Here is a 12,860-nt window from a genome sequence, read left to right as displayed (position 1 = left end):
ATAAAAACACAGAGATATTTGAGAAAGTGAAAACAAAATTGAAAAAAAAAGACAGGAAAAGAAAACGTGTATATTACAAGTTGAAGCGGTCCGCATAGGTGATCAAATTCACAGCTAAACCTAGGTGTCCATATCTTCCCGACCGACCGACCTACAAATATAAACGCAATAAATTATGTGTATGGGTATACTGGTAAGGAAAATGAAGATAGAAAAATAAACATGTAAAAAGTATACTCTGAAAATACGTCTCGGCATTTTTGGGAAGTCAAAATTGATGATGACATTGACAGCCTGGATATTTATACCTATTGTGAATAGATCTGCCTACAAAAAATAAGAAATTTTTTATGGCAAACTTGGTATTTTCATAATTGCAACTTTGCTAATTAAATTATTAATAAGACATGCTTACATTTATTTATCCAACAATAAAATTAGTTTAAAGGAAATGGCATATTATTGTAAAGAGTATGCTCAAATAATGTCTGGAATAAACTATCAGTGGATTAACATTCTGAAAAAAAATTCATTTTAAATGGTTGGTACTGATTCCTTAAAAAAAAATGGTTGGTACTGAGCAAATTATTTCTTAAAAGGTAAGTATAGCAGCTTAAAGTATCAGATATGGTACTCAATTTACCAGTGCAACCAAGATTTTGGCAAGCACCATTGCGAAAATCATGAAAAACACGGTTGCGATTGGGCACCTTTGGGTTTGCTGACAGCTTTGGATTCAACAAAGACAGCCTCTACATGTGCCAACTTCTTTCTGTAGTCTTCAAGGTTGTTGTATATTTTGTTTGCCTAATTATAAATAAAGGGAGAGATAATTAGGCAACTCATTCTCTGATAATACAACAATCAATGTTCACCAATAAACTAAATGAAAGAGACCTACCATTACAATTAAGAACTGATTACAAGTCAAACCAGCACTATTTTGTATTGTACCAAAGAAGTTTATTCCAAACAACCAGATTTGGTACTAGACAGTCAATCCCAATCTTTGGTACAACATAACATCAAATGCCCATTACCTGATTTTATTGTTACTTGGTACTCGCTCAGGCCTTCTGAAATAAAAAGAAAAAATATAAATGAAAAAAGAAATTAAATATCTATGCATATTATGAGCAAATGTGAAAATAAGACATTTCTAACGGCTCAGACAGGAATTGTCACAAATCAAGCAAAGGAGCAAAAACAGTTCACAGTATGGAACCGAAGTACTGACAAGATCTAATTTACACTTACCTGATCAAGCTATTACAATATTACCCCCAACTCCAATATGTAACGAACTGGTACCTATCATGAACTACAAACAATAGACTACCTTCAGCTGTATAAAATGACAAGCAGTCAGCTTGCAAAGCACAAAGTACTGGTTCTGAGATAGAATCCATGCGGCACCACCGTACCTGATAAATCAGAGTGCCATTATCTTCCAAACTGACACGAAGTAAACCATTATGATTGTTATAATCTAAGGCGATTACATAATTAAATGGAACCTGCCATAAGAACTGCACTTTCGGCTGTATACCTTTTGTAAATCCGAGTACCCATGCTCCATATTATCCTGCCAAGAGTAAAAATAATTAATAGGATTGCTTGAGTAGATACACTGACACTCACACCTAATAAGTGAAAACAAATTAACCAGTAAAATGAATTATGCTAGTCTTAATACAGAAGGCCTTGTCTTCTGACAATACAACTACAGATCAGACAAGCAGCATTACATCAATTTCGTTTCAAGAGACGCTGACAATACAACTACATAACTCTGTATTGGATTTTTGTTTAAATTTTAATTGTAATCAAGGATAAATTGGCACATAACTGAAAACCACAGAGAGATTGATGAGAAAACCTTGTGACGTAGGATCAATGCTTGTGCTGATGCTGAGGGGCGCGGATCTGAGGCGAGAGCGAGAGAGAGATGGCGGAGAGCTTTTAGGGATGGTTTTTAGGGATGGGAGAGAGAGAGATAGGTGGGTGCGGGTCTGAGGCGAGAGAGAGATGGCTGGGCGCAGGTTTGAGGCGAGAGAGCGAGAGAGATGGCGGATAGGGCTGAGAGTGAGAGAGAGAGATGGCTGAGGTGTTTTTGTTCTCTTAAGGGAAGAAGGGATCGGAGAGACGGTGAAGGAAGGCGGAGTGGCGCGGGTCCGAGACTATTAGGGTTTTTTGTTTTTTTGGAAGAAGGATCGGAGAGGGAAGGGCGAAAAGATAATTTGCTGGGAAATGCGCAGCGCTTGCAGCGAAAAAATTTACAGATTTTAGATTTAATCTGCACGATTTTTGATTCAGATCCAACGGTGCAGAACAAAAATATTTGTGACAAGATGTGTGGCAATACATGTAGCGGGTCCAATTTAAACTAAATTTAGACTTATACACAGAGAAATGGTGTATTTAATCAAAAAAGACAGAATATTTATTTAGATGGCTCAGATTCAATCAACAAGAAAAAAAAGTAAATTAGGACCCTTGCAGGATCTAGACATTAAGCTCCTTAATAAGGAGGAGAGATAGGCCTAACGGGCTGCCTGTGGGCTTCTGTTTAAGCCCAGGCCTGGCCTGGCCTGTTTTTAGGCCCGGCCTTACCCGGTCCATCACAGCACCGGGCCGACCGGGTAAAGGGCAGGCCAAGCGGGTATGACCGGGCCACCGGGCCAATTGGGCTTTTTTGTCATCCCTAAGTCCCGGTGTCATAAACCGGTACCGGGCCGGGCCGAGCCGGGCCGAGCCGGGCCGTAGCCCGTTACAATATTACAAAGTGTTAGATTCCTGAAGAAAAGAGCGATGAAAGCATGGACCCTGAAAGAAACAGTCCCAGCCCATCTCAGACCCTAAAAGGGGCGGATATATTGGCAGAGGGAGTAAGTCCACTGTCCACACTCCACACCACGGTCAATTGATGTTGTTAAGTCAAAATGTTTATCCATTATGTTTAACTGCTTCCCAGAATCCCAGGCCACCTTCATAATCATTCACCTTTTTCGAAAAAGAGAATGCTCCCCGTCCCCGTTTGAAACAGTTCAAATACAGACGCACTGCCACTGCAGTACTGCACACTCCTCTCTCTCTCTCTCTCTCTCTCTCTCCCTACCTTTCTTCTTTCAAGCCCAAATAAAATAACACACTCTTCTCTCTCCTCTTCCATTTTCAGATCCCTATCACTACCATGACCGGAGTGGTGGTGGTATCAAACAATGGCTGCATGGGAGGAGAGAGAGAGAGGCCAAAGGGAGCCCAGGAAGGAAACAAGCTTTAAGGGAAAGAAACTGGAGTCTCCAAATCACAATGAGAAAGGGGACGAACAACAAATCTCTCTGGTGGCGATACTGATAGCGGCACTAAGGAAATCAGTCGTGGCCTGTCGCCTTCACAACCGCCAGCACTAGTGGAGAACTTGGAATTAGTATCAGTTGTTTATGGGTATTAGTGTCGGACTTTGGGCGACACTAATGGAGCTGATACTAATACTTTGTAAATAGCCGATACTAAAAATAAGGCATTAGTGTCGGTTTTTTTATTAAAAGTCCGACACTAATACTTATTAGTGTCGGCTATTTATTAAAAAACCGACACTAGATTTTTTTTTTTTTAAAAAGAAATTTGATTATTTGGCCAGCTACCATATATTTTTGTTTACCTATATATAAAACAAGCAGTCTGAAGATATCAAATAACACATCCTAATTTACAAATAACACTCACTAAATAAAATATCATCCAAATTGCCAAATATCACATTTACAACGTTTATCATTATTCCAGACAAATTCATAAATCTAGAATTAGTAACAAAAACTAAAATCAAATCACATGGGCACAATTCACGTATAATTTTACTCAAAAGCACTTATCTAGGACTTAATCAAATCGCAGCGAACTCCTCTCCTCGTCAGTAGCAAGATAGTTTTTTTTGCACCTTCCTCGTGCTTCATGATGATATACTCCTATTAGTTAGACACTGTTTGAACGTCAGAAAGCAACAAACTTACATTACATGATACAATAATCTAATATGAAATCCTGATAGTTAGCTGGCAGCTCAAAACTTAATTAGAAGCACACAAAAAAGAGAATTAAATGTAAGGAAATGAAAAGGTGAGATCCAGTATATTAAAAACCTATCTGAATATAAAAGTAAAAGCTTGTGTGAAATTTTAATTAAGGAAAGGTTCACTGAATAGTGAAGATACAGTAAAAATGTTACTCACTATATCTACCATACATGCCCCAGCACCGAAAAACAAAGAATGACTATTATGCCCCTAGATATTAGATCTCAGAGGTAAGGTTTGTTAGTTTGTAATAATCTAGAAGTCAATAATACGATAAGTTAATCATAAAGCTTTGTTCATGAATTGAATGTTTATTTATATATCATTTTGTTGCCTTGAGTATTATTGAAATTATGGATCATTTCGAGTTCATGACTGAAATTGTGAAACTCCATAATATAGATAATATATACTCTTAAAAGTCACTGACCAAGGTAATTAGCAGGAACACTAATTACCGCGATAAGGTTAGCATGTGGATTAAAAGATGGTTAAGTTTTACAAACCACCTGACACGAGATGTCATTTTAATCACATGGATACATGTTCTAGGAACATGGTATTTGACAGACCCCGAATGAAACATTAAATAGAATTGTGTTCGTGTCATTTATGTTTTCATTCAGTGTCAAAGTTCTACAGTATGAGGTATTTATCGTTCCCACTAAGAAATATATATGAGTGAGTGTTATCTAACGCTGTCCGTAAAAAGCAGCCATAACGGTAGCATTTCCATATATATAACTTAGCTGAGGAAGTGATAGTCTACCAAGAATACTACTTGTCCCTCGTATCTCTATACGAGCTATAGCATCACTGGGCCCCTTGATAGAGTTAGATTATCTGCATGCGGTATAATTACAAGAGTAATTATATTTGATAATCTACTCAAGATCAAGAAAAGATACAGTTACCAAGGATGACACACATCTACCTTGAAACTGATCTAATAGCTATGAGACAGAAGAACTGACACAAGTAAATTGTTTACTGGATCGTGATATTGTACAGTACAGCATCATCTGTGTAATTGGATGGTCATGATGTGTTGCCAGATGCCACCCATGACTAACAGAAGTTAAAACAGTTTTAACTCTGTTTACCAACATAACACAGATCCTATTGGGTCACACTGTTACGTTACAAAATTTTTACAATTAAATTTAAATGATTTAAAAGAAGGAATCGATAAATCATGTTAACAAAATAGAAGTTTAAACCTTAATTAAGGTTCCCCTAAATAAGTAAGTTAAGGGTGAATTGAAACCGCGTCGAAATTTCGAGATTTTGAAACTTTATAGGCTGAGTGCGGATGGGATTGACCCGCACTGCGGGTGGGTGCATCCGCACTCATGCAATTCTGTGTTGGCCAAAAATTTACTAAGTATTGAGTGCGGGTGGGTGACCCGCACTGCGGATGGGTCCAGCCGCACTCATAAATTCCTATATTGAGCTGAATTTCCTGAAAAATTGGCTAAGTCCCGAGTGCGGATGGGTTGACCCGCACTGCGGGTGGATTTCATCCGCAGTAGGCTCGGACTTTTTCCGAAATTTGCCTAAGTCCCGAGTGCGGATGGGAGTGCGGATGGGTGACCCGCACTGCGGATGATTTCTGTGTTAAATTTCATTTTCTTAAAACCGACTAAGTGCTGAGTGCGGGTCAAGCCACCCGCAGTGCGGATGGGTGCATCCGCATTCAGAGTGTTTTTAACACTAAAACACAAATCAAACCTTCTCTCTCTCTCTCTTCGTTATTTTCCCCATTTTCAAGTAATTTTCACCCGAGAGAGAGAAAAAGAGCGTGAGAACTTTCCGTTTCTTTCAGACTTCCGATTGTTACGAGAAATCGAGTTTGGAACCGAGTAAGCAGCCGAGGATCTCTCCGAACCCTCCTATTTGGTATTTCTTTCTCTCCTTCTTTCTTTCGAAACCTCGAATTTTCTCGATTTCTCAGATTTTCGTTTTAAACTCGAGATTTGTATTCGAATTGCTCGAGGACTAGTTCCTCTACACTCCTTACTAGTTTGTTTGTCAATCTTTTTCCCGATTTCTTCCGATTTGTGAAATCCAATTTCTAGGGTTTCGTGCCAAAATTTAAAGTTGGCAAAATCGTGAATTGATTTGTTTAACCCAACCAATTAGACTTGCAATCGGTAGGGTTGCTTCCTGATCTGGAATTTTTAGAACGTTTAACGGTTAATTTGAGGTTTTGACCAAATTAGGGTTAACCAAACGGTGAATTGAATTGAACCGAGAACCAAAGTAGTGAAACGGTGATTGATGGTTACCAAAGTGAAATAGTATATGGCTAGAGGGCCTAGATGAAATTGTGCACCGTTATGTGCGACTTTGATAAGAAAAGAGGAATCGAAAGAATCGGTACCAAAGCATAGGAATTGGTTAAGGAATGTAAAAGCCCTAGTACCACTCGATTTAAACTCCTCGATCATGAACCAAAGTTAAACCTAGGATACGTGTGATATAGGTGTAGGCTCGGTCGAGCAAGACGTAGCGAGGCAATTCGAGACGCCTGATCCGTAGTTTAAGCGGTACGCTCATCATAATAAGGTGCGGGATTCTTGGACTTGTTTGATACTTTATTTTCAGGAATTAAACTGTTTATTCGTTTGTCATGTTGAATGATTAATTGTTGCATATTTTGGAATTCATGCTGCATATTGATTCTTGCATAAATGAGAATGATTGAATTGTTAGGTTAAGGTTAATTGGCATGTTGGTATGGTTATTATTTGACTAGTTCTATTAATTGTTCTTGATGTGAATGAATCTGCCAGGCCGACCTGTTTAGGTGGCTGGATAAGGTGACGGTGACCTATCTGTTGACCTGTGTTTATGAATTTGCCAGACCGACCTGTTTAGGTGGCTGGATAAGGTGACGCTGCTGACTTATGCGTTGACCTGTTCGAATTTGCCAGACCGACCTGTTTAGGCGGCTGGATGAGGTGACGCTGCTGACTTATGCGTTGACCTGTGAGAATTTTCCAGACCGACCTGTTTAGGCGGTTGGATGAGGTGACGCTGCTGACTTATGCGTTGACCTGTGATGATTTTGTGAGGCTGACCTATATGTGTGGCTTTGATATATTTGCTTGAGATTTAACAAAGTTGACCTGTATAGGTAACTTTGATTCCGTGTGATTGCATTTGTCAAGTTGACCTGTATTGGTGACTTGTAACCAGACCTTAGGAAATGGTTAAGCCAAACAGCAATTGCAGATGGGTGTCTGATAAAGGGTCCAGCTTGGTTGGCCATCTGTAGGCGTCTGTAACCCTACAGATGTGGGTTTGATAACGGTTCAGCTCGAAAGAACATCTGTGGTTGCTATCAGTCATAATGAAATGAGTTAAGCCAAAATATATGTTGTGTTTTGAAATCCATATTGTAAATTCCGTGAACGGTGTTTCAGGTTGATTTAACTGTTGTCGAGCATTGGCATTCTGTTATTTATGAATTGCTATATACACTTATTTGCATTGTTATTGTTTGGGTTTTATTTTTGAATATAGAGTTTGATTGCAAGTCCAATAGTCTGAACTGTGGCAAATTCGCACTGAGAATTTATTCTCACCCCCACCCTCCCGGTTATTTTACAGGTACTGGTGCGACTGATTCCGGAGAGGCACGCGCGTAGTAGGCCATAGTAGCTTACCATCTCAGGACCCTAGATATTTTGGTGTATAGTTTTAGGGTAGGCCTCATGGTTTGTATCCGGATGAGATACTTATATTGTATTAATTACTGTCCAGACTGTGTACTCTGATTTTTATATTAGACACTTGTTTTAAATTGCATGTCGTTTGGTTCGAATTGTTAATTGCCTTGTAAGCATACACGGCGTTGTATGCTTACGGCGGGGGACTGTTACGACCCGTGGCCGCGGGGTGTGACACACACCATATAGGAGCTACTCGGAGAATCTTACTGATTAATTATAAATTGATTATAATTAATATTAAGATGGTTATAATTAATTATACGTGATATAATTAAATTATAAATGTCATTTAGAATGACAAGCAGAAACAACGGTTAATTTATAAACGTACACGTTACGTTGTATAAAAGTTACCGAACAATAACCGAAAAGAAATATAATTGTACATGACAATTATATATATATGATTTGGAATTTTAATTGTTAATTATGGATTTGAATTATGGGTTTAAAAGCCCAAAATAATCAAAGCCTTAATTAAAATTAAAGGCCCAAAGTCAAAGCCCAAAATCAAAGCCTTTTACTATTCATGCCTTAATGGGCCAAGGGCAAAATGGTCATTTCACACCTATGCCACCTTGCATGACACCTTAGGGGTGTAGAAACATGGAGAAGAGTGTGGAAGGGTGTGGAAGGGGTATTTTGGTCTTTTCACATATTAAAGGATGAGGTGTCAAGGGCTTTTGGTAAATAGATTTGTTTTGAGGGGTATTTTGGTCTTTTGTGAACCTCCTCAAAACACTATAAATAGAGGGGTGAGGGTAGAGAGAAAATTTACTAATTCACATGTTAATCTGATTACTTCGTTAATCGGTTTTTCCTCTCTTCCCTGATTTCGGTTATTACGAGATTCGGAAAAATATATTTTTAGATTCTGCGGTATTTCATATTTTGCTTTATTAGTAAAACGGAATAACTTGCATTCTTAAATATATTTAAATTGTCCCTTTTTTGGTGAATAGTGTTTCTGCAGAATTCCGCGGTTTACGGTATTTCTGGCAGAAGAAATAAATCGCTCTCCGGTTAGTCCTGGTGGATAACCAATAGAGGTATCACAGATTTTTTTTTTTATTTAGAATTACGTTTATTTAATTCATTCAAACAAGCCTTGTAAGTCCGGATTTTCTGTAACTAGCCTCCACCGATCCCTAGGATCGGTGGAGCAAAAAAAATCACAACTACACCGGTCCCTAGGACCGGTGGAGGCCCATTTCGCCCTGCTGTGGCAGCTGCACGAAAAGCCACAAAAAAACAACCCTACACCGGTCCTAGGGACCGGTGTAGCCTCAAAACCATCTCTGCACCGATCCTGTGGATCGGTGGAGAACGCAGATATTTCAGGTGCAACCCGCACCTCTCTTCTTCCCTCTTCTCCCTTCTTCACTTCTCTGCCGCCATTCTTCTTTCATTTTTTTTGTTCATTATTTCGTTTTTTTCAATAGAATAGAGGAGTTGTCATATGAATAGATCGTCACCACCATTGTATTCAGCATCGTCTCCTGATTATTATTGTGAGTTTTTTTTTACTCATATGTTTATATTTAGTGTTGTAAAATTAAAAAATATTTGGAGTTAATTTAGAGTTTGATTTAGTGTTTATTTTTTACTCATATGTTTATATTTTAGTTTTTTTTTACTCATATGTTTATATTTTGAGTTTTTTTTACTCATATATTTATATTTAGTTTATTTTTTACTCGTATGTTTATATTTATTGTTTTTCTGTACTCATATATTATGTAGTGTTTTTTTATATGTTTATATATTTAGTGTGTTTTTTTTACTCATATGTTTATTTAGTATTTTTTTTTTACTCTCATATGTTTATTAATTTAGTGTTTAATTTTTGTTCAGCAAAATGTCACTGCTATTGATCAATGTGTATTATGGTGGTAACCTCCAAAGCACTTCAACAGGTGTTGGTTATGACATAGGGGCTGCATTTACCTTTACTGTATCTGATTCTACCAGTTTTGCTATTATAAAACGGCAAATATACGTTGGACTTGAATTGCTTCCGAGTCGAGTCAAATTGACAATCAGGGTACGTATGAACACAGCACCGCCCGGATCGTACCATTTCTCACTATTTCGGATAGAAAATGAGGAAACTTGGGATGTTATTAAACAAACTGCAGCTCAAGTGGCTGGATTTAAGGTTATAGAATTGGTAGCTGAGGCGCACCAGGCTAGAAACCAAACCAATTATGATCCGTGTCCAGATAGTTTGCCCGGAGGTAGTAACACATCGTCGGTTCACCATATGCCATTTGTCCCGGGATCTTCACCATATCTATTGCCTGCATAGTGAATTGTATCTCTCGAGAAATCTGCATAACACATTTTGAACTGTGACATATTGCACATTATTATTGAAAAATCAAATTTGATTGAAAAAATAAATAATGTACGAACCACACGAGAATGCCTATGACCATGAGGAACGTACGCCATTGTTGCAACATCTTCTGTTCGCGGGGGAGGCTGACGTCGTAGAGCTTCCGGATTGTTATCTGATAGATACACCGATCTCATACCACGCGCGTTGAACCAATGCATGTACATATTATGCCTCCTCATGTCATATGGTCTCCGCTCTCTAATTATTATTGCAGGCTTCTCGATGAACTCACTATGAGTAATCCTCCAACAACCATCCATTGTTGCGTTGCCATCGTGATGCCACGCCTCTCTTAAATAACTGATCCCATCAAATGGTAGAGGAGGAGGAGGCGGGATCTCTTGGTACCTACCAAACTGGCGCATGACCCTATCCGCATGCTGATACTCCACCATCCAGAAATGAATTACGTAACCGCAGCTCATCCAATACCTTTTTTGTCCTCGAACATGTCTAGGTAACTGATCATAGTAATCAACGTATGGTCGCCAGTTAACTGTCTCATCAGCTAGTCTGTCGAAGCTATCTCTATATGTGGCTGTACCACCTGTCAAAAAAAATATAAATTTTAAAAAACAATTATAAATCTATCGAATTCATCTCGAATTATAAATCTTTATACCTAAGTGAGGGTTGTGTTTCCACAAATGTCGAGTGGTCCACTTCACACCGAAAGCATTTCTCGTATCCTCATCTGCACCACCGAAGGGAGGTGGCTCTTCCCGGGGATTAGGCCGACCAATAGTAAATCGAGTCCATGACCAAATCTGTAACAACAACATCGGACCCGCTATCGTGTCTACTCCTGCAAGGCAAGCACGTGACAACTCTCGATAGAGATGTGCGAGTACGGCACCTCCCCAATTGTATTCTTGTGGAGTCTCTAGATCATTAATGAATTGCAAGTACATCGCAGGGACTCCATCCGTACTAGAATCCGGAAACATAACTGACCCGAATAAATCCATACAAAAACCTCGGGTGTACTGTGCAAGTCTCTCATTACTGTCCCACTCTTGTAAGGGTTCACTAAATTTGGCCCGCACCCATTTCAGTCTAATCGAATAAGCAGAGACGGACAATCGTTCTTTCGATGTGTTAGGATTATAAATCCTATATTTATATGGCATTGTCTCAATGAGGTTATCGTAAAAAAGAGCCGGATCAGCCCCTAGATCATACTCTAAGTATGGGTTCCAATCACTATCGCTGGTGCCAGTAATCGGGTCACCTGCAAATTAAAAGAATTATACAATCAACAATTCACCTTAAAAAATTAGTTATTTAAATTAACCGATAAACAACTTTAATTAGTTAATTACCCTTAATCGGTAAGCCCCACAGACATGCAACATCTTCCAACGTCACTGTCATCTCACCGACAGGTAGATGAAATGTATTGGTCTCCGGCCTCCACCTCTCAACCAGAGCACTAATCAAATGCGGATCAATCTTGCAATCATTAAGGCGAGCAATTTGATACAACCCTAATCTCTTCATAGCATCTTCCATCCGACTGTTGTAAGTAATACGAGTCTTATGTGAATTTATCTGGTTCAATGAAGAGGAAGGCTGCCAAAAAGAAATAAAACATTATAAACCCTTCAAATACTTCATATAATATTTATTTGCAACAAATAATTAATAGCTATAATCAAAATTACCATATCACGAACTTTCCATGCTCTGTGGTTCTGTGGTGCTAATTTCAACAGCTCCGGATAATTCACATTATCCATTGACTCTGTTAGAAAATTTGATAAACAATATTTTTGCAACTAATGAGAGTCATCACACATAATTATATAAACAAACATTCTTTTCAAGCATATGGCTACAATAATCAAAAATTATGTAAACAACATATCATCTAATTTTGATTTTAATAATAAACTTCATGAATATTACTAATTTTAAACATTACAATTTTATCTAATTTTAAACTTCATGAATATTACTAATTTTACACATTTATAAATTTATACAAATTATAATACATATTACTAAAAAGTTACATTATACTACATGAATACTTTATTACACAAATTTATTCTACATAAATACTAAATTACACTAAATTAACATCAAATGAACTATAAATTAACACTACATTAGCACTACATTACACTAAATTAAAATCAAATAAATGCTAAATTAATACTACATTAGCTTAAATTACACTAAATATACTCCAAATTAACACTAAATTACACCAAATACTAATTTCACACTACATTTCACAAAAACAATCTAAAAATACTAAACAAACTAAATTAAATTAGTTATTTATTTTAATTCGGCTAAAATAAAAAAAATAAAAAACAGAAACTTTTCAAAATCGTAGATCTGAAGAGTTTCTAATTCTCTTCGACGATCTGAACATTTTGAAACAATTGGATGGAGAAATGGTTGAGTATATTGAAAGAATAAAAAAAAAAAAATTTAGAAAAACTTACCGTTTGGAGAAGAAGCCTCGGACGGGGGAGAAGAAGGAGAAATGGGTGAGCTGCGGGGCGGATTTTGAGAACAAAGCTCCACCGATCCCTAGGATCGGTGTAGAGCTTGCTGGGATCTTCTGTGGCCGAGTAACTGCTCTGAGGAAAAGTGGCCTCCACCGGTCCTAGGGAACGGTGTAGTATTGAT

Source organism: Carex rostrata, chromosome 12 (genome assembly GCF_964058835.1).
Source record: "Carex rostrata chromosome 12, lpCarRost1.2, whole genome shotgun sequence".
NCBI lineage: Eukaryota > Viridiplantae > Streptophyta > Magnoliopsida > Poales > Cyperaceae > Carex > Carex rostrata.
The sequence above is the reverse complement of the archived record's forward strand: the minus strand, read 5'-3'. Positions refer to the sequence as shown.